Source organism: Schistocerca cancellata, chromosome 5 (assembly GCF_023864275.1).
Source record: "Schistocerca cancellata isolate TAMUIC-IGC-003103 chromosome 5, iqSchCanc2.1, whole genome shotgun sequence".
Taxonomy (NCBI): Eukaryota; Metazoa; Arthropoda; class Insecta; order Orthoptera; family Acrididae; genus Schistocerca; species Schistocerca cancellata.
Window position 1 is genome coordinate 469,781,343 of NC_064630.1, and position 23,682 is coordinate 469,805,024.

The following is a 23,682-nucleotide window of genomic DNA, read 5'->3' on the forward strand; positions in this document are numbered from 1 at the left end:
AGCAGAAAACGACGAACGGTAGACACCACCCAATGCAAATATCGCTGAACTACGCATGTTATCGAAATCTTACTCAAACTAACATTAAAATTAAATAGACTGTGCCGTCAAGGTAAGCACAAAAATAACGAAAAAATTATTTTTACGTCATTGTTTCAACAACTAAAAAACATTACAGTTTGAAGATAGTAATAGAGCATATGAAAAAGAATAAAAACTACTGAACAAAAGAATATTAATAAAAAAATTATTCTGAATAATTTTCCATATATTAAAGCAATATTTAACACATTCAGACAATATTTAACACAGTCACACCATTCATTATGTGAATGTCTTACTTATCAATTATATTTGCATGACAGCAACAGGCAAACAATAAACTGAGCAAATCAATATAGCTAAAAATATTTTAGTTTTGTACAACGTAATGAAAATATGTTTCCTTGTACTGCACATGTCATATAAAATCAGTGTAATCATTGAAGGTTAGGTAGATCTGTCAACTAGACAACCATTTGTTTTACATGAAACGTGAACTTCTTAGATAATTAATTCTTCAAAAGTACTCCATCCATTGCTGACAAAAGTATAACACACTTTACGCGAAGTCTTGTGGATGCTTGTCAATTTCAGGGCACTGAAAATTTATCACAATCGCATCTCCATTATTATTAAAAGCTGCTTAAAAACGCATCAACGATACAAGCCTTCAAGATAGAATGTAATAACCAAGACCAGAGTTAAACATCCCATGATTCAGTGCTAGCGTAATGAATGATGTGGCTTCTGCAGTCGAAAGTTTTTGGTTCGCATCCCGTTATGTGCAATTTTTATCATGTTAGCGCTGGTAACACGTTCTGTTCCTTTGTTTTGAGTGTAATACAAGTATGTTCTGCAATATTGGGTGCTATTTATCTTCAGTCTGATCTAAGAACGAGGGATGAAATAAATATTTAGCGATTTCCGAGAATGTGGTTAAGATTGAACCTAAGTGCGGAGCTTAACTTGCTGCGACTGAAAAGAGCAACAATAAAATTCATATTCTTTTACTCACGAATATTGATATCTTTATTTTCGAATGTGTAGTGACTACTGAGACTACTGAGAATGTGTTACTCCTCGTCTCATTGGGTATTTCTTTCAGTTACCTTCTGTACATACCGTAGCAGTTATTTCTATTTAAGACCCTAGTTTTATCGAGTTATGTCACTTGGCACGTGGTACAAAGTTTCATTCGTCGCTTCAGTCTGCATGCATACATCATAGACGTTTGAGGCTTGGAAAGGTCCTTCAACCATACAGTTTCATTTGATTTAAGTTACTTTCCAACTTAAGTTACGTATACAGGTGTATTTGAGGAACTGGAATAGTAGCAAAGTTCAACAATGATGTGACCGGTGTTGAGCTCGTTAAGAGAAACTCCCCAGTATAACCCTGGATCACTTAAAATGATATTGTCGAAACCGGAGGACATAAGGGATTTCAGCTCCTGCGTTAATGCAATTGCTGCTGCACGACGAGCCATATCGGCAGTGAGAAGTTATCTTTCAAACGTCGCAGTGATCATTCAGCAATAAACGGACGTCTGTTTTTTTTTTTTTCAGAAATATCTGTTGCGTATGATTCCTTCGCCATGTAACACACAACATTGACAACAAGGGCTCTCAACATGCTAACACTCTCACAGAATCTAATGGTGATACCCGGCACAGAAAGGAATATTTTAAAAGAACAAAAGGTGTAATTAAAGGAAGTTTGAAACGAAATTGTCTGTTTCCAGCTAGCCTTCTCTTTGTCTGTCAGATGAAGCGCGCGGTACGGCACTGTGCCACTCTTGACAGGGCAGAAGAGCGGAGTGGCGGACCAACTTTCTCCTCCCACAGAGAAGTCCGGCACAGCTCTGGACATTCATGAAGAGTAGATAGAAGCAACCCTATTCCCAACTCGAGGCCGGAGAACTCGTGTGTTTTGTGCTTGTTTCTCCTCGCGCTGCTACCCTTGTGCCTTGCGCTGTTATACAAATACGTGTAAAAGGTTCGACCATCGTTCCGACGCAACTATACTTTGAGCGTAATGCGTCGTAATAAAATTCGACCGAATCGCTCTACTGAGCCTAATGACATCTAGGTCTGCACAGACTCCAATGACATTCTTCCCCGTCTATCACGTACAAAAGTTATTGCAGAAGCTTGATACACGTCAACCGAATGTTTTATACCCAGGCCGCTGAAACATTGCACTTTACGTTTGCGTATGAAGCTGGCAGCGTAACAAGTGAAGAACGAGAGGCGCTAGGCGTTCAGCGTGGGGCGCCAGCCAACCACAGCGCAGTGAGCACCGCTGTTACTAGCTGTGGCGTCAAAGTCCCCGCGTTGCCGGTTTTGTTAAGTGAATGTGTAAACAACGTGAATTGTATGTTGTTTACCGCGTGTTTTCGTTGTACGGTGTTCTATATCGTTGTGACTTTTGTTACGTTGTGAGTTTACATACTTGGAAAATGCCACCGAAAAGACTTCGCTCACCTTGTGACAATTCTTTGCGTCGAGGGGTGCCGCTAAACAGCCAGGCACTGGAGCTACTACGCAGAACTCGTGAGTTTTCCGAGCAGGAGAAAAACTACATAAGCATTCATGGACAGCCATCAATTCCTGCCGATAAAGTGGTGGAACGTACATCGAAAACTCTTGGAATTAGTGCAAGAATCGCAGTAAGTGAGTATTACTACAAAACTTGGAAGATACTGAGGTGAGCCGTAATGATTCCGAGCTGTATCAAATAACACATTTTAACGACCCCGGGAAAGAAGAAAAAGCAGCATGCTCGTATCACAGATTTAGATTCTTTCCATACTGATGCCATTCGCAGGCATGTTAATGCTTACTACAGCAGCAAATGGTATCTAACTGTAGCTAAGTTATTAGTCTCTTTAAAAGAAACGGACTCTTCAGGGGTGGTAAAACATCACTAAAAATTGTGCTAAAAATATGGGTTTCCGTTACAAAACGCTAGACGGACGCGAAGTACTGTTAGAAAGGGCACATATTATTACCGCTCGAAGCATTTTCTTGCACAAAATTGTGGACAGAGACATTCATTCCATAATTTGGCTAGACGAAACGTGGGTTAATGCCGGGGAAGTTGTCAGTAAATGCTGGACTGATAACACATCCAGCAGTAGCGGCCATCAGCCGACGGGAAGAGGAGCTAGATTAATTGTGGTCCATGCAGGCTCCTCCAGTGGTTTTGTCCCCGACGCACTTCTAGTTTTTAGATAAAAAATACTGGTGATTATCATGAAGATATGGATCACACACGATTTGTTGAATGGTTCAGGAATCTTTTAAAACAATTTCCTGTCCCTACAACAATTGTAATGGACAATGCTCCATATCATTCGGTGATACTGAAGAAAACCCCAACCACAAATGATCGGAAAGAAGTTATGGTGCAGTGTTTACAGGCTCGCTATATTGCAGCGGATATGAGTATGACAAAGGTTCTATATAGTTCTCTTTTTAAAGAAAATAAGCCTACGACACCTACATATGTAGTAGACGAAATTGCCAAGGAACAGGGTCATAGTGTAATAAGGCTGCCACCAAGTCACTGCCATTTTAACCCTATTGAGTTGGTATGGAGTGATAAAAAATGTACGTAAGAAACAACAGCAAGTCCTTTACAATGCCAGAGGTGGAAAAGCTGTTGCGTGAAGCTCTTGTGACTGTGGATGCAGCCTCATGGAGGCAAAAAGTTGAGCACGTCGAGAAGCTTGTACGAGCAGCACAGACAATAGAAGGCATTATCAGTGGCCATGAACAGTTAATGATTTGTCTTGCTGGTGACGACGATGAAGACGGTTTTGGCCATGAATCGGACAACAGTGGAATTGCGCCATTATCGCTGTAAATTGGTGAGTGAAAAATTACTAATATTGGTTATTTATTGCAATCTCGGTTATTATTTATTTTGTAAACTATGTACAGTATTGATTTTAAAGTACCAGTCGTCGCCGGCCGAGGTGGCCGTGCGGTTCTAGGCGCTACAGTCTGGAACCTCGCGACCGCTAAGGTCGCAGGTTCGAATCCTGCCTCGGGCAAGGATGTGTGTCATGTCCTTAGGTTAGTTAGGTTTACGTAGTTCTAAGTTCTAGGGGACTGATGACCTCAGAGGTTAAGTCCCATAGTGCTCAGAGCCATTTCAACCAGAATGAGATTTTCACCCTGCAGCGGAGTGTGCGCTGATATGAAACTTCCTGGCAGATTAAAACTGTGTGCCGGACCGAGACTCGAACTCGAGACCTTTTCCTTTCTCGGGCAAGTGCTCTACCAACTGAGCTACCCAACCACGACTCACGCCCCGTCCTCACAGCTTTACTTCTGCCAGTACCTCGTCTCCTACCTTCCAAACTTTACAGAAGCTCTTCTGAGCTTTGTATGGAGCACTGCTCACCTTACTTTTGATAACTTTTAAAAGAAGCCTCATGAAGCATTTGAGCTATCTCAGTTGACACAAGAGGTTTAAATACCTGTCAGATACCTAGTTTCACATATAAGATGATTTTACTTAACATTAAATGAATATTGTTAACTTAAAAATTACTTTGCCTTCACATCGTCTTAACCCTTGAAGTGTCACTGGTATACTGTATATACTACTAATAAACAACTGGAATTACCATTGTCGTAGGACAGCTTTCCCTAAACTGCTTCGTTATCTTAGTAATAAATCATTATTCGTATGAAAAGTCTCACTCAACAAAAATTATTAACGCCGCATGAAAGCACGCACACAATTAAATCTAATATCAGTGAGCGCAGATCCCAGCAGTAATGCTTCCTTTAATTATGTAGTAATGCTTCCTTTAATTCTGTATGGTGATGGGTGATTTGAAGTGGTTAGCCAGCTATGAGAACGAACAAGACCTTTGAAGGCAGCGCAGCACACAAACAATAAAAATGTTTTTTTTTTGAAAGCCAGCGTTCAGTGAGGTACTGGCGGGAACAGAGCACTGATGCACAAACTTCTAAATTTAAATGTTTACTTAAACTGAAGTAAATGAGAAGGTGGGACTTCTATGTTATCTAACTCTGAAACTGCTGAATGTAATTGACTATATTGTCACTTTTCTATTTTATCGTTTCAACACTGACCTACAGAATTTGCCCTGACAAACAGAACTCACACTTTTCCTATTCATTAATTACTCACAATATTCGAGGATAACGGATATGAATGCTTCAAAATTGATAACCTGATTTCAGATAATTAATACAAAAGATTGGCCCTGAATTAGAATAAATCCTGACAATAACCTATACATTTCATAAGACACTTACCTCAGAAAAATCTTCATTACCCGAATTATAGCAATTTCGCAAACACCAATATTGTCAGCTAAATAAGAGATACAAACTATTGAAGGCTCTAACTACTAATAGGCATGTGGATAGCAAAGGAAAGATTTTGTTGCAGAGCAAACAACGTATTTACGAAATTTTACATTAATCAAGTGACAACCAGTTAAAAAAAATTATATAATCATCAGTAATAAATCTCCGTGACAGATACACATTCAGACCATCCACTCGTGCTAATACTGCAAACCTCCAACACTGCTAATTATTAACCTCTGACCTCCATCACTGCTGACTACTCACTCCCAAATTCCATCACTGCTGGCTATTCACCTCCAAATGCCATCACCGCTGACTGCTAACTTCCAACATGCGAGTCCAACGAGCCACAGAATCTCTTACAGAGTGTGCACAGCATAAAAATATTTCTCATCACTTCATAAGCATTTCAGTAAGCAGCACATATTACGAGCTCCAAAGTGTGCTCATAGCTTTCCAAGTAATAATGTGTCGTGTTTGAGGTGAGTTCTGCAAAGAAATATCAATGGTGAGGTCAATGGTCTCACTTTTCTACAGCTGTGCCAGCGCTTGTGGGAGTGCTGCTAGCTTCAAAGTTCCTGAAGTGGCATGAGGAAAGTTGAAAGTCCACACAACAACATAAATATTTCAAAGCGGCTAGTGCACAGCTAGGTGCAGCGTTACATAAAGGTTACATGTACTCTTTATCGAAATATTTACGACAGCAGTTTGAGCTACAAGAACAGTTTCATACCAATAAGAAAATTTCACAGGTTCAAAATTTACGGAAGTGTGTAGAAATTAAATCTCATTAATAACAGTGTCCAATAATTTCCATCGCCTTTGTGGTATTCACATTCACATATATACTCATCTTTCATAACTCTTAAAGTAGGATTGTTGGTTTCCAGCATTTTTTCCACAAACGAAAGTCCCTAACCACTACTCATTATTCCTTACCTTATTACACAATCATATACATATTCATCGACACTTCAATATTTCACCATAATAAATATGTAGCATAATCAAATTCTTCATATAGCATCTCATAGATCATAAACATTACTCAACATCATAATACACATCGCCATCATAATAACAGCATCATAACCGATCAATGAAATCTCAAAATCCTCGTAGCACCTTTTGTACAAGCTCAAAACCTCTAAAAAAATTCTCTGCTCGTTTCAATAGTGTCATCTACTTCAAACGTACTTCAAAAATCAAGATCCCGTACAAAATACATCATTCAAATCTCTCACAGTACCACAATGGTTCCGAAAATATATGAACAGTTTCCAAAGTACAGACAAAGTACAAATTCATAAATGTGAATTAATCGAACTGTGTAATTACGTAAGTGTGTGTCACTGACGTAGTAAATGTTCATTTCTCTCATTAAAATGGCCAGATAGCTGTGTAATTGTGTGTTAGAGAAATATGGTACCGATGTGTAACATTGTATAAGCAAATACCGTACTAGCTAGGACTCCTTGCGTTTGCCACACGCATGGTACGCAAAGTAGGCGTACCCCCATGAGGGCTAATGCAATTATACCCTCATATGTTATAGATTAAAACTGCAGAATAAAATGTATCGCCGAAAACCTTCTCTGTATACAGTAATTCAAAAATATTTCTTAGCAATGTTCCAAGTACAGAATCACTCAAATGCGTGTCCTGTAGCGCTGAACTGTGCTTCTTGCTGTAAGATGATTTCTGTCATTTCTTAACGGTAAAAATGTGCCAAGTGTCGTAGATATCGTCATCAGTAAGCAAAGTTCTCCAGAAGTCAATGTACTTACCTTGTCATATACATAAGTAAAGAGCTGTGCGTATAAATTTCGTAGTTATTACGTGCATTGCCGTGATCTTGAAAGTACAGTAATGTACTGTAACGTATTGTGTTACGAAAATGACTGTCTCACTGTAGCTATACCACAAAAGTCATTACCAAAACATATTTTACTGTCCACAAGAACGTAGAAAAACTGTCCAGACATAAAACACATTTGGTGTAAAAGGAATAATGAAGATTGTGTCACTCCTAAGTAGTGTCGTACTGTAAACGTGTAGCTGTCAAATAAACCAAATACTGTGTCATCTGTAACTTCTCAGAAAGTATTTTAATTACAAATTGTCTTTTCAAATAAACAAAAAAAATAATGCAGTAAAACCTCATTAGCAGTATATTCTCCAAGGATATGGACTTTATGCCCCCCATGAACCATGGACCTTGCCGTTGGTGGGGAGGCTTGCGTGCCTCAGCGACACAGATAGCCGTACCGTAGGTACAACCACAACGGAGGGGTATCTGTTGAGAGGCCAGACAAACGTGTGGTTCCTGAAGAGGGGCAGCAGCCTTTTCAGTAGTTGCAAGGGCAACAGTCTGGATGATTGACTGATCTGGCCTTGTAACAATAACCAAAACGGCCTTGCTGTGCTGGTACTGCGAACGGCTGAAAGCAAGGGGAAACTACGGCCGTAATTTTTCCCGAGGGCATGCAGCTTTACTGTATGATTAAATGATGATGGCGTCCTCTTGGGTAAAATATTCCGGAGGTAAAATAGTCCCCCATTCGGATCTCCGGGCGGGGACTACTCAAGAGGATGTCGTTATGAGGAGAAAGAAAACTGGCGTTCTATGGATCGGAGCGTGGAATGTCAGATCCCTTAATCGGGCAGGTAGGTTAGAAAATTTAAAAACGGAAATGGATAGGTTAAAGTTAAATATAGTGAGAATGAGTGAAGTTCAGTGGCAGGAGGAACAAGACTTCTGGTCAGGTGACTACAGGGTTATAAACACAAAGTCAAATAGGGGTAATGCAGGAGTAGGTTTAATAATGAATAGGAAAATAGGAACGCGAGTAAGCTACTACAAACAGCATAGTGAACGCATTATTGTGGCCAAGATAGATACAAAGCCCACACCTACTACAGTAGTACAAGTTTATATGCCAACTAGCTCTGCAGATGACGAAGAAATTGAAGAAATGTATGATGAAATAAAAGAAATTATTCAGATAGTGAAGGGAGACGAAAATTTAATAGTCATGGGTGACTGGAATTCGAGTGTAGGAAAAGGGAGAGAAGGAAACGTAGTAGGTGAATATGGATTGGGGCTAAGATATGAAAGAGGAAGCCGCCTGGTAGAATTTTGCACAGAGCACAACTTAATCATAGCTAACACTTGGTTTAAGAATCATGATAGAAGGTTGTATACATGGAAGAACCCTGGAGATACTAAAAAGGTATCAGATAGATTATATAATGGTAAGACAGAGATTTAGGAACCAGGTTTTAAATTGTAATACATTTCCAGGGGCAGATGTGGACTCTGACCACAATCTATTGGTTATGACCTGTAGATTAAAACTGAAGAAACTGCAAAAAGGTGGGAATTTAAGGAGATGGGACCTGGATAAACTGAAAGAACCAGAGGTTGTACAGAGTTTCAGGGAGAGCATAAGGGAACACTTGTCACAAATGGGGGAAAGAAATACAGTAGGAGAAGAATGGGTAGCTTTGAGGGATGAAGTAGTGAAGGCAGCAGAGGATCAAATAGGTAAAAAGACGAGGGCTAGTAGAAATCCTTGGGTAACAGAAGAAATATTGAATTTAATTGATGAAAGGAGAAAATATAAAAATGCAGTAAACGAAGCAGGCAAAAAGGAATACAAACGTCTCAAAAATGAGATCGACAGGAAGTGCAAAATGGCTAAGCAGGGATGGCTAGAGGACAAATGTAAGGATGTAGAGGCTTATCTCACTAGGGGTAAGATAGATACTGCCTACAGAAAAATTAATGGGACCTTTGGAGAAAAGAGAACCACTTGCATGAACATCAAGAGCTCAGATGGAAATCCAGTTCTAAGCAAAGAAGGGAAAGCAGAAAGGTGGAAGGAGTATATAGAGGGTCTATACAAGGGCGATGTACTTGAGGACAATATTATGGAAATGGAAGAGGATGTAGATGAAGATGAAATGGGAGATACGATACTGCATGAAGAGTTTGACAGAGCACTGAAAGACCTGAATCGAAACAAGGCCCCCGGGGTAGACAACATTCCATTGGAACTACTGACGGCCTTGGGAGAGCCAGTCCTGACAAAACTCTACCATCTGGTGAGCAAGATGTATGATACAGGCGAAATACCCTCAGACTTCAAGAAGAATATAATAATTCCAATCCCAAAGAAAGCAGGTGTTGACAGATGTGAAAATTACCGAACAATCAGTTTAATAAGCCACAGCTGCAAAATACTAACACGAATTCTTTACAAACGAATGGAAAAACTAGTAGAAGCCGACCTCGGGGAAGATCAGTTTGGATTCCGTAGAAATACTGGAACACGTGAGGCAATACTGACCTTACGATTTATCTTAGAAGAAAGATTAAGGAAAGGCAAACCTACGTTTTTAGCATTTGTAGACTTAGAGAAAGATTTTGACAATGTTGACTGGAATACTCTCTTTCAAATTCTAAAGGTGGCAGAGGGAAAATACAGGGAGCGAAAGGTTATTTACAATTTGTACAGAAACCAGATGGCAGTTATAAGAGTCGAGGGACATGAAAGGGAAGCAGTGGTTGGGAAGGGAGTAAGACAGGGTTGTAGCCTCTCCCCGATGTTATTCAATCTGTATATTGAGCAAGCAGTAAAGGAACAAAAGAAAAATTCGGAGTAGGTATTAAAATCCATGGAGAAGAAATAAAAACGTTGAGGTTCGCCGATGACATTGTAATTCAGTCAGTGACAGCAAAGGACTTGGAAGAGCAGTTGAACGGAATGGACAGTGCCTTGAAGGGAGGATATAAGATGAACATCAGCAAAAGAAAAACGAGGATAATGGAATGTAGTCGAATTAAGTAGGGTGATGTTGAGGGTATTAGATTAGGAAATGAGACACTTAAAGTAGTAAAAGAGTTTTGCTATTTGGGGAGCAAAATAACTGATGATGGTCGAAGTAGAGGGGATATAAAATGTAGACTGGCAATGGCAAGGAAAGCGTTTCTGAAGAAGATAAATTTGTTAACATCGAGTATAGATTTAAGCGTCAGGAAGTCATTTCTGAAAGTATTTGTATGGAGTGTAGCCATGTATGGAAGTGAAACATGGACGGTAAATAGTTTGGACAAGAAGAGAATAGAAGCTTTTGAAATGTGGTGCTACAGAAGAATGCTGAAGATTAGATGGGTAGATCACATAACAAATGAGGAGGTACTGAATAGGATTGGGGAGAAGAGGAGTTTGTGGCACAACTTGACCAGAAGAAGGGATCGGTTGGTAGGACATGTTCTGAGGCATCAAGGGATCACCAATTTAGTATTGGAGGGCAGCGTGGAGGATAAAAATCGTAGGGGGAGACCAAGAGATGAATACACTAAGCAAATTCAGAAGGATGTAGGTTGCAGTAGGTACTGGGAGATGAAGAAGCTTGCACAAGATAGAGTAGAATGGAGAGCTGCATCAAACCAGTCTCAGGACTGAAGACCACAAGAACAACATGGACTTTATGGTCGTGACGTAATCGTGCAACTAACAAGCAAACTGTACACACCATGAGACTGTGTCGTTTGTCCCCTGTACTCGTAAAGTTACTGTATTAATAAATTCCATACGTTGTTGATTGGATAGTTGACTTCCAAACATCGCTGCATGCGAAATGTGACAAAGCGGAATATTAACTTGAAGTGAAAAATTCAATGGCAACGACTACGTCAGAAAGCAGATTGTTTCTCAATAAACAGTTTTCCATGAGAAATGTGGTGTAATCCTTTACTTTTCTTAGTGCGCAGGGAGAGTTTGATCTTCAACGCAATTTTCATGCGGTATACGTCGGATCCTATAAGGTCGATTGTAAATCAGAAAAAATTTGTTACTGAAATGTTTCTTCTTGTGTGACAATGAATGACCAATATGTAATTTCTTTGCATTTGTCTTACCGTGTAGTTCTCTCCTTTTGTCTGCAGCAGAATTTATATTTTTGATATCAAAATCAATTATGTCTTTATGTCGAAGTTTGCGTGTATGCGCAAAAGGTACAAGCTCTCTGATTCTGTTCGGTGGTTCTTCATTCCTCAGTACAAGAACAGGTGGTAAGGCAGTGGAGTCATGACACATTTCATTCAGCACGTTTACAAATAAGTGTAAGTATCTATCGCAATGCTGATGCTTTCTGTGACAATAAAGTCGGCAAAGCTTATTGATTTCTTTCATAATCCGTTCAGATGGGTTACTATGTGGAGAGTACAATGAAATACAAAAAGGTTTTATTTTACGATTCCGAAGCATGTATGACCAAACAGCAGATTTGAATTGTGGTCCATTATCTGAAATGACTTCGGCAACGTGTCCAACTTCACGTAAGAAATTTTTAACAAATGCGTTGGATACAGACCGTCCAGTCGCTTTGTGTAACGGTGTGGAAGAAACAATCCATTCAATGTTTTGACAATGTATCTCCATCGTTTCAGCCTGTCAGGATTTAATTTTGATGACATATAAGAAATTGTAATGCACGATGGGCACTATAAACTTTTATGTGTTTGCCAGAAAGAAAGAAACTGTAATATCTCTTTATATTCGATGAATTATTCTGATACAATTCTACCCTTGAATGACGTTTACAAATTTTCTATCTTCATACTCGCAGAATCCATGCGCAAAATAGTTTCATGCAATAGCTATGCCATGACCGCATAAGTATTCTTTGTAGTACTCTCTCTGGTGGTGGTTAGTAAAAAAGAAAGGGATCTTCCGGGATTGTCTTCGTGCCGATTAGCATGAGCTTGGTTTGGAAGAACTGTAATCTGATTATTGAGATTTATCACAGAAGATAACTGATACGAACTGTACGATTAAGAGGAAATATATATATAGATTGCTCCTTCAAATAAAAGATGTGTATTGGAAATATGAGAATTAATGATATTTATCGATATATTGCGTAGTTGTTAATCAGAAGGGACTTCCGAAAGACTGGATACGAACCTGCATTTAATAATCCAAGAGCTCCATTACTTCTTCGGAAGGTTAAACTTCATCAAAGCTAAATATCCGCTTGATCTGAGGTTTCCCGACTGATTATACAACGCTCCCAAAATTACGAGGCATTTTATTTGTACAGATTAGCAGACTGCCGCAAAGCACGAGCCTGCAGAGAAGAAGAATCTTCGCCTGATTTCATTCTAACAAGTAAAATTTCAGAATCATTTTGAGTGACTGAGCTATGACTGTATTTCCTATCATTAATGATTGATTGCTCGAGCGAATTGAGAGCTACAGAATTACGTAGAAAGATAGGAGAAAAAAATTACAAAACTAAATTTGTCAAATGCCCAAACGATAGCTAAAGCTTCTAATTCAGTGACGGAATAGTTTATTTCAGATTTTATTAGCATGCGGCTAGCAAAAGCGATAGTTTGCCGAACAATAATGTCATTTTCTATGGTTTCTTGAAATAAATGAGCACCAAGACCAACTTCAGAAGAATCCATGCTAAGATAGAAATCTTGTGACAGATCTGGGTGGGCTAAGATTGGCGTGTTTAGTAGTGCTTCTTTCAAAGAATCGAATTCCAGCTGTGCCTGATCATCCCATCATCTTAGTGATTTTGCCAGTGAGAGAACGACGTTTTTGCCGGCTGGAGTGGCCGTGCGGTTCTAGGCGCTACAGTCTGGAACCGAGAGACCGCTACGGTCGCAGGTTCGAATCCTGCCCTAGGCATGGATGTGTGTGATGTCCTTAAGTTAGTAGGTTTAATTCGTTCTAATTCTAGGTGACTGATGACCTAGAAGTTAAGTCGCATAGTGCTCAGAGCCAGAACGACGTTTTGGTGTTACTAGAATTTGCATAGACAGTAGAAATTCACGAGACCTAGAAAAATGAGAACTTGTTTTTGTGGATGGAAATGGAATGGCTCTGATTCGTCTAACTTTTCAGGATCCGGCTGAATGCCTTTAGAAGAAATAGTGTGACCCAAAAATTTCACCTTTTGTCCTACCAAATTCAAAATTTTCCAAGTTAACTGTAATTCCAGATTCTGCAAAAATTCGTAACACACTGTTGAGGATGCGATTATGTTGTTCCCAAGACGCTTCTGCTATTAAAATATAGTCCACGTATGAGGTGATGTGACGTTTTAACAACTCCGGTAATATGGAATTTAGACTACGAATGAATGCTGCCGAAGAAATGTTCAAACCAAAAGAAAGTTTGCGAAACTGATAACAAATGCCGAAACAAAGAAAAGTCGTGTATTTCCTACATTCTGGATGAATTTCCATTTGATAAAAGCTGGATCTGAGATCAATAGAAGACAACGCTTTTACACCACTGAAATTTTGGAGAAGTTCTTCCAACGTTTGCGGCCTATCTGTTTCAGGAATGATTATGGTATTTATTTGTCTGGAATCTAAGACAAGCAATATCGCTGTGTTTTTCTTCTTAACAACGTGTAATGGGTTATTGTATGAGCTTTCTGCATGTTCAATAATGCCCTCGTCAAGCATAGATTGTATTTCCATTTTAACACGGTCCCTACAATGTGCCAGAATTACGTATGGCCTAATGCAAAATTTAGTATGCTCACAAACACGAAATTGGTATTGAAATCCTTTAATTGTTCCTGTTTGTGCAGTAAAAACTGTGGAATGTGCTTGTAAAATGTCAAAAAGGTCCTGCCCATCATTACAGTACTCAATTGTTTGAATTTCATTCTGAATTAAATCGTTAGTATCTAATGCGTCATCAATATAATCTCTGTCAGTACTTGCAAAATGATTGATAGTGTCAAATTCCGTCGAAAGTTCCATACTGTGATCTAACAAGAGGAAAAGCTGATTAATTTCCTCGTCATGATTTAAAAGCAAATCTTCAAATTTCAAAGCTGTTGACTTAACTTCTTTTTCTAAACTTATTTCAGCACCGTGAAAGTTTAAAATTGCTTTATATTCATTCAGAAAGTCTATACTCAATATAACTTCTGTCGACAATAATGGCACAATAAGAAAATTCATAGTAAATCTATGGCTTTAACAAAAGAATTCTAAGTAAGTCTGTTGGCGTACGTCTACACTTTTTCCAAAAATTGCACCTTGTAATTTAATCTTACGTAAAGGAAGTGTGGGGCAATTGTTCGATTTGTTGCATTTACTGAAAGCTGTTTCACTAATTACTGAAATAGTACTGCCAGAGTCAAGTACTGCCGTAAATTTTATGTCATTTGCTGTGATGTGAATTACATATCGTGTTCCTGGAGTAAGATGTCCCTAATGTCTTCCATTTTCACATAATTAATAGAGACAGCAGATACGTCATCAGCTTCATGAGTTCGTTTTGTGGCTGCCTGTGGTGCATGTCATTGTCTGTTATCTCTTTGTTGTAGCGCATCGTTACTGGGATTTAGAGATCAACTTATACAATTTCATCTTGTCGAGAGGGCCCAGCCCTGTGTGAAGCACGCCAGTTCCGATTAAATTCAGGTCTGTCGTCATGATTATAGCGTCTGTCGTCATGTCGGTAATTTCTTTCTTGTCGATCACGTTGTGTAGAATTTCTCCCGGAATCGTAATTGCGAGGTCGACCTTTGCGTCTGAAGTTATTTTGCCTCCCTTGATATGAATTTGTTCTGGGTCCTATATTGTCTGTTTCTACAGTTATCGCAGTCACATTCATTACCACAGAGATCCGGTAACGACATTCATCCACAATCTTGGCTTCATCAGTTTGCTCATTGCTATCCTCCTAATTGGTCATCAGAGCACAAATCAGAATTCATGTGTGGCTATTCGGAGAATGAACCAGCTATAAGAATGCAATTGGTTATTCGCGACTGTCACAGTGAAGGAGATTTCTACCATGCCTTCCTTTCTACATATTGGTCTCAGGCTACCCAAGATCGAGTATAACACCGTATCATAATGATGAAACATTTCGAACAATCTGAATTTTCCAGTTCGGTTAAATATTTTGAAGATATGTTGCACAAAAATCAGTATTTGTCTAACCCCTACAGCCCCATGGAACTCATCCGCATTTGTTTAATTAAATTTTCTGACAATTTAAGACATATTATTTTGGCAGGACGATGCAAAGATGATACTGAAGCTTTTCAGGGAGTGTTGCAAGAACTGGAAATCGACACAGACACTCGTGGGATGCGAAAACGGGAAAACACCAACAATTACAGGTCACATCCGTCACAATTCCGTGACGGCAGAAATAGTAACCGGGCACGACAAGGGAACTTTTATAACGCAAATCGTGATCAAAACAGATACCACCCATATGGCAACCGTTGGCAGTATAACAATAGTTACAGGGCACATTATGACAGCCATCGAGTACATCAGATCTGTCAGAGGAGTTAGGCGGGAAACAAACAGCGCGTCTATGATCGGGAACACATCGAGTGCGTTTAAGTCCAGTGCAGTTCTTTTTTCCGTTGTAACCGTGAGTTATTTATGGTTCTGGTTCCTTTATGCAAGTAAACATCATCTCCGATGGCCAGGTGTTAGTTTGGTTTAGCTGTAAATTCAATCGACGGATCTTCCGCGGAAGTGGAAGATACGACGGAACTGCTGATGTAGTTTCAAGTTTCGCCGTTAACGTCGGGAAGTGGCTACAACACGCTGAAGACACGCCGTTTGCAATCCTGTAGCCGCGGGATGACGTGGAACATCAGACACACCTGCAACCGCCGGCCGTGCACGCGAAGCTCGCAAGTAATGCCGCAGGCGCCGCTGGCAGCCGTAATTACACGCCGGCGGACGAATGTAGTTTACTTGCAGTTATGGCGAGGCAGGCTATACAGGGTGAAAAGTATTTAAACCGACAAACTCTGGGAGGTTGTAGGGGACATCAAAACAAATATTTTTCCCTAATGTCTTTTTTGCCTATAAGGATTATTTAAACCGGTGGAGGACGTATTACGCTTTTCAGTTGTTAGAGGCCGTATTACGATCTTCAGTTGTTAGAGGGCGTATTACGCTCTTCAGTTGTAGGCAACTGCTGTCCAACAGTGTAGTAGTGCATTGTCTCTATTTACTAATGGAGCGATACACCTGGAGTGAGTACACTGATATGGTTGGCGCGTACTACGCAGCTCACCACAACGGACGAGCTGCACAGCGGGTTTATCAACAACACAATATCCTAATCGCCGTATCCCGCATCATACTACCTTTGCTGCTGTGTACCAACGTCTGAGTGAGACCGGGTCATTTAGCAGATTACCTGGACAGCGACGCCGTCACACGGTAAGAACGCTGCAATTTGAGGAAGCTGTCTTGCAGCATGTGGAGCAGGATCCTTCAATCAGCACTCGTGTAATTGCACTTAACATGGGGACGAATCAGACGAATGTGAGAACAGTTCTTCGAGAGCAGTGGTTACGTCCATTTCACTTACAGCGTGTCCAAAACCTGGAGCCAGTTGATTATCCACCCAGAGCACAGTTTTCGCAGTGGTAGCTGGAACAGTGTGAAATGGATCCTACATTTCCATCCTCTGTGTTGTTTACCGATGAGGCAACGTTCGGGAGTGATAGAGTCTTCAACACGCACAATTTGCATGTTTTGAGTGAGGATAACCCACATGCCACAGTTACTATCGCTCATCAAGTGCGGTTCTTCGTTAATGTGTGACACGGTGTTGTTGAAGACTGTTTAATTGGGCCGTATCTGCTACCTAGGCCATTAAATGGCAGGCACTATTAAAATTTTCTCGCCAGAGCATTGCCAGAATTGCTGGAAGACGTCCCGCTCCCTACAAGAGAACGCATGTGGTTCCAACATGACGGGGCGCCGGCACATTTCAGTCGCCGTGTGCGTCGATTCCTGGACTGACGGTTCCCAGAAACGTGGATGGGCAGAGGTGGTCCTGTACCATGGCCTGCTCGATCCCCAGATATGTCCCCGCTGGACTTTCTTGTGTGGGGAGAGATGCGCAACCTTGTTTACGCAACTCCTGTTGCATCAGAAGAGGATCTGGTTGCCCGGATAGTAGCAGCAGCAAGAACAATTCAGGATACTCCTGGGGTTTTTGCAGGTGTCAGACAGAACATGATCCGACGGTGCAACCTTTGTTTACGTGTCAATGGAGGCATTTTTGAAAATCTGTTGTCATTGAAATCGTGTTGTGTTAATATGTTGTCTTTTGGTCATAAAAAATGGAAAAGTGTTTGTTGGTTTAATTAGTTTGCAGCCAGAGAAAACTTCCTCTACCGTTTTAAATACTCCTCATAGGAAAAAAGACATTAGGGAAAAATATTTGTTTTGATGTCCCGTACAACCTCCCAGAGTTTGTCGGTTTAAATACTTTTCACCCTGTACAGTGGATGAAGTTCACCATGAATCTACCAAGTCCGCTTTGTCGAAGTACTAGGCATCATGGAAAAGGTTATGAAGAGCAAATATTCTGCAGCTGTTGGGAAGCTTAAGGTAAGGAAACAAAGTCCAGGTGGACAGGAAACGGAACAAAAATGTTAATGTCAGCGTACGTGTGTATGCTGCAATACAGCAATTATTACTGGTACGTTGCATTCGACAGTACTATTTAATTATTTATTCCAACGAGCATGGCACTGATGACTGGAGGGAACTAACGGACCACACAACCTCGAAAATAAGAAAAGCTGTACAATATCATAATTTACCATCTGGCTTAAGCCTCGTATGTCACAATGACTAACTGCCGACGGAGTGCCTCCCGAAAATGAACGGTGAGTGAAGGCGAGTACAGTGGCGACTCACAGAAAACAGCGAGAAAGCTATGCACGTAGAACCAACTTTTCAAGAGCACTGTTAATCAAAAGAGCAACAAGTTTTTTCTCGTACTCTGTTTCTATCTGAACAATTCTCCAAGGAATGTGACATACCTTGGCCACGATCTAAGTGTTAATTAGTGTCGCTTGTGCGTAGATTCCATAAAAGTAGTCTGAAAGCAGTAACTGTCCACTATGCCGGATAGGGTTTCCCGTCGGGTAGACCGTTCGCCTGGTGCAAGTCTTTCGAGTTGACGCCACTTCGGCGACTTGCGTGTCGATGGGGATGAAAATCTCCGACCCAGCCGGAAATCGAACCCGGGCCGTTAGGTATGTCATTCCGTCGTACTGACCGCTAAGCTACCAGGGGCGGACACTTTCCACTATGAGAACAGATGTCCTTCTGTTCAGATAGCTCATGCAGTTAATCTGAAAGATACATAGGAAAACTTCAAATAGCTACTGATACGTATCCAGTATTGAGCTCTCAAGATACAGGGGTTGCATAGAAATATGGAAACACCGCGAGAAAAGCGTGCCTGAACTAAAGGCTTCAGGTTGCGCTACTGTATTTGGACGTAAAAGACACCTGTGCAATGTGCCCAATGCTTTGCAAGTGTAAGAACAGTGTAGTGTTTAGTTGTGACTGCTTTATGTCAGGGCCAACAGAGTTCTAGCCGCAGATTTATACCGCATGCAAGAAAGTGGAGAAACGTCATCCAGTAAGACTCAACGCGGACGGAAGTGTGTGTTGAAGGACAGTGACGGACGGTCATTGAAGAGGACTGTGACGAAATATAAAAGGACGACAGCTGCAAAAGTAACTGCAGAACTGAATTTCACACTTGCGAACCCTCTCATCACCAAAATAACACGAAGGGGGCTCCGTAAGCGGGGAATTGCAGGGAAAGTTGCATTTCCAAAATCACTGATCAGTGATGCAAATGCCCCTAACAGGTAAACGTGGTGCCGAAGACATAACATGTGGACAGTGGAGCTATGTCATTTGGTCGGATGATTCATGTTTCACCCAGTTTTCAGCTTTTGGCCGCGTTTACTCACAAGAGTGAAATCTGTCGGGGATACGGTGATGATATGGGTAGCCATGGAGTGGTATTCCATGGGGACCATGGTTACTGTCAAGGATTATGTGACCCTTTGGCTAATTAAGTCCATCCCATGGTTCCCCTGTCGTGGTGCTGTGTTCAAAGACGAGAGGACCCAGCTTTTCACACAGCTCGCATGGTCTGGGATTGGTTTTGTGAGCATGAGTATGAACTGTCACATCTCGCCGATGCACCAGTCTCCAGGTCTCACTATTATTGAAACTTTGTGTTCTACTTTGGAGAGAAGGGTGCTTGATCGCTATGTATCTCCGTCATCGTTATCTGAACATGTTATATGATACCCTTTAAAGCCATATATGACCTGTATTCACCCATTCCGACACGACTGGGGGCTATTTTGAATGTCAACCGTTTTCTCACACCTTGTTAGGTATGATAATATGTTGTGTTTGTATTCTTTCCATATTTTTGTCTACACCATGTAATTGCAGTCCATGTCGGTACGCAGCTCGCCTACACAAAAAGTACTGCTACTTTCTACTCGAGAGAGATAGCGGAGACGGACCAGAAACACTACTCTGGGGAATAAATGGTCAGCTCGGAATGGACTACTGCGTGGACAGAAGCGCACATCAAACTGAGACTTGAAAGTTCCTGGCAGATTAATACTGTGTGCCAGGCAAAGACTCAAACTCGGGACCTTTGCTTTTCGCGGTAAGTTGTCTACCAACTGAGCTGTCCATACACAGTTCGCGACCTGATCTGAGGTTTGTTAAAAAGTTTCATGAAATCCATGGACAAAAGTTCACGTGCATACATGTACTTCCGAGAGTGGTTTCGAAGAATCAGTGAAGCAAGAATAAAGGAAGAAATGTTTGCAGGGCCGCAAATTAGGGATTCTGCATCTACATCTACATTTATACTCCGCAAGCCAACCAACGGCGTGCAACGGAAGACATTTTACGTGCCACTGTCATTACCTCCCTTTTCTGTTCCAGTCGCGCATGGTTCGCGGGAAGAACTACTGCCGGAAAGCCTCCGTGCGCGCTCGAATCTCTCTAATTTTACAGTCGTGATCTCCTCGGGAGGCATAAGTAGGGGGAAGCAATATATTCGATACCTCATCCAGAAACGCACCCGCTCGAAACATGGACAGCAAGCTACACCGCGATGCAGTGTCTGCTACTTGAGTTTGCTAAACATCTCCGTAACGCTATCACGCTTACCAAATAACCCTGTGACGAAACGCGCCGCTCTTCTTTGGATCTTCTCTATCTCCTCCGTCAACCCGATCTGGTACGGATCCCACACTGATGAGCAATACTCAAGTATAGGTCGAACGAGTGTTTTGTAAGCCACTTCCTTTGTTGATGGTCTACATTTTCTAAGGACTCTCCCAATGAATCTCAACCTGGTACCCGCCTTACCAACAATTAATTTTATATGATCATTCCACTCCAAATCGTTCCCAGATATTTTACAGAAGTAACTAAAATGGCTCTGAGCACTATGCGACTTAACTTCTGAGGTCATCAGTCGCCTAGAACTTAGAACTAATTAAACCTAACTAACCTAAAGACATCACACACATCCATGCCCGAGGCAGGATTCGAACCTGCGACCATAGCAGTCATGCGGTTCCAGACTGAAGCGCCTTTAACCGCACGGCCACATCGGCCGGCCACGGAAGTAACTGCTACCAGTGTTTGTTCCGCTATCATATAATCATACAATAAAGGATCCATCTTTCTATGTACTCGCAATACATTACATTTGTCTATGTTAAGGGTCAGTTGCCACTCCCTGCACCAAGTGCCTATCCGCTGCAGATCTTCCTGTATTTCGCTACAATTTTCTAATGCTGCAACTTCTCTGTATACTACAGCATCATCCGCGAAAAGCCGCATGGAACTTCCGACACCATCTACTCGGTCATTTATATTGTGAAAAGCAATGGTCCCATAAAAGTCCCCTGTGGCACGCCAGAGATTACTTTAACGTCTGTAGACGTCTCTCCATTGAGAACAACATGCTGTGTTCTGTTTGCTAAAAACTCTTCAATCCAACCACACAGCTGGTCTGATATGCCGTAGGCTCTTACTTTGTTTATCAGGCGACAGTGCGGAACTGTATCGAACGCCTTCCGGAAGTCAAGGAAAATAGCATCTACCTGGGAGCCTGTATCTAATATTTTCTGAGTCTCATGAACAAATAAAGCGAGTTGGGTCTCACATGATCGCTGTTTCCGGAATCCATGTTGATTCCTACAGAGTAGATTCTGGGTTTCCAGAAATGACATGATACGCGAGCAAAGAACATGTTCTAAAATTCTACAACAGATCGACGTCAGAGATACAGGTCTATAATTTTGCGCATCTGCTCGACGACCCTTCTTGAAGACTGGGATTACCTGTGCTCTTTTCCAATCATTTGGAACCTTCCGTTCCTCTCGAGACTTGCGGTACACGGCTATTAGAAGGGGGCAAGTTCCTCCGCGTACTCTGTGTAGAGTCGAATTGGTATCCCATCAGGTCCAGTGGACTTTCCTCTGTTGAGTGATTCCAGTTGCTTTTCTATTCCTTGGACACTTATTTCGATGTCAGCCATTTTTACGTTTGTGCGAGGATTTAGAGCAGGAACTGCAGTGCGGTCTTCCTCTGTGAAACAGCATTGGAAAAAGGTGTTTAGTATTTCAGCTTTACGCGTGTCATCCTCTGTTTCAATGCCATCATCATCCCGGAGTGTCTGGAAATGCTGTTTCGAGCCACTTACTGATTTAACGTAAGACCAGAACTTCCTAGGATTTTCTGTCAAGTCGGTACATAGAACTGTAATTTCGAATTCACTGAACGCTTCACGCATAGCCCTCCTTACGCTAACTTTGACATCGTTTAGCTTCTGTTTGTCTGAGAGGTTTTGGCTGCGTTTAAACTTGGAGTGAAGCTCTCTTTCCTTTCGCAGTAGTTTCCTAACTTTGTTGTTGAACCACGGTGGGTTTTTCCCGTCCCTCGCAGTTTTACTCGGCACATACCTGTCTAAAACGCATTTTACGATTGCCTTGAACTTTTTTCATAAACACTCAACATTGTCAGTGTCGGAACAGAAATTTTCGTTTTGATCTGTTAGGTAGTCTGTAATCTGCCTTCTATTACTCTTGCTAAACAGATAAACCTTCCTCCCTTCTTTTATATTCCTATTTACTTCCATATTCAGGGATGCTGCAACGGCCTTATGATTACTGATTCCCTGTTCTGCGCTTACAGAGTCGAGAAGTTCGGGTCTGTTTGTTATCAGTAGGTCCAAGATGTAATCTCCACGAGTCGGTTCTCTGTTTAATTGCTCGAGGTAATTTTCGGATAGTGCACTCAGTATAATGTCACTCGATGCTGTGTCTCTACCACCCGTCCTAAGCATCTGAGTGTCCCAGTCTATGTCTGGTAAATTTAAATCTCCACCTTAAGACTGTAACATGCTGAGAAAATTTATGCGAAATGTATTCCAGATTTTCTCTCAGTTGTTGTGCCACTAATGCTGCTGAGTCGGGAGGTCGGTAAAAGTAGCCAATTATTAACCTAGCTCGGTTGTTGAGTGTGACCTCAACCCATAATAATTCACAGGAACTATCCACTTCTACTTCACTACCGGATAAACTACTACTAACAGCGACAAACACGCCACCACCGGTTGCATGCAATCTGTCCTTTCGAAACACCGTCTGTGCCTTTGAAAAAATTTCGGCAGGATTTATCCCTAGCTTCAGCCAGCTTTCAGTACCCATAACGATTTCAGCTTCGGTGCTTGCTTGAAGTTCCGGTACTTTACCAATTCAGCTTCGACAGTTTACAATTACAATACCGATTGCTGCTTGGTCCCCGCATGTCCTGACTTTGCCCCGCATCTTTTGAGGCTGTTGCCCTTTCTGTATTTGCCCGAGGCCATCTAACCTAAAAAACCGCCCAGCCCACGCCACACAACCCCTGCTACCCGTGTAGCCTCCTGCTGCGTGTAGTGGACTCCTGACCTATCCGGCGGAACCCGAAACCTCACCACCCTAAGGCGCAAGTCGAGGAATCTGCAGCCCACACGGTCACAGAACTGTCTCAGCCTCTGATTCAGACCCTCTACTCGGCTCTGTACCAAAGGTCCGCAGTCAGTCCTGTCGACGATGCTGCAGATGGTGAGCTCTGCTTTCATCCCGCTAGCGAGACTGGCAGTCTTCACCAAATCAGATAGCCGCCGGAAGCCAGAGAGGATTTCCTCCGATCCATAGCGACACACATCATTGGTGCCGACATGAGCGACCACCTGCAGATGAGTGCAGGAGGAGGACATTAGTGTTTAACGTCCCGTCGACAACGAGGTCATTAGAGACGGAGTGCAAGCTCGGGTGAGGGAAGGATGGGGAAGGAAATCGGCCGTGCCCTTTCAAAGGAACCATCCCGGCATTTGCCTGAAGCGATTTAGGAAATCAC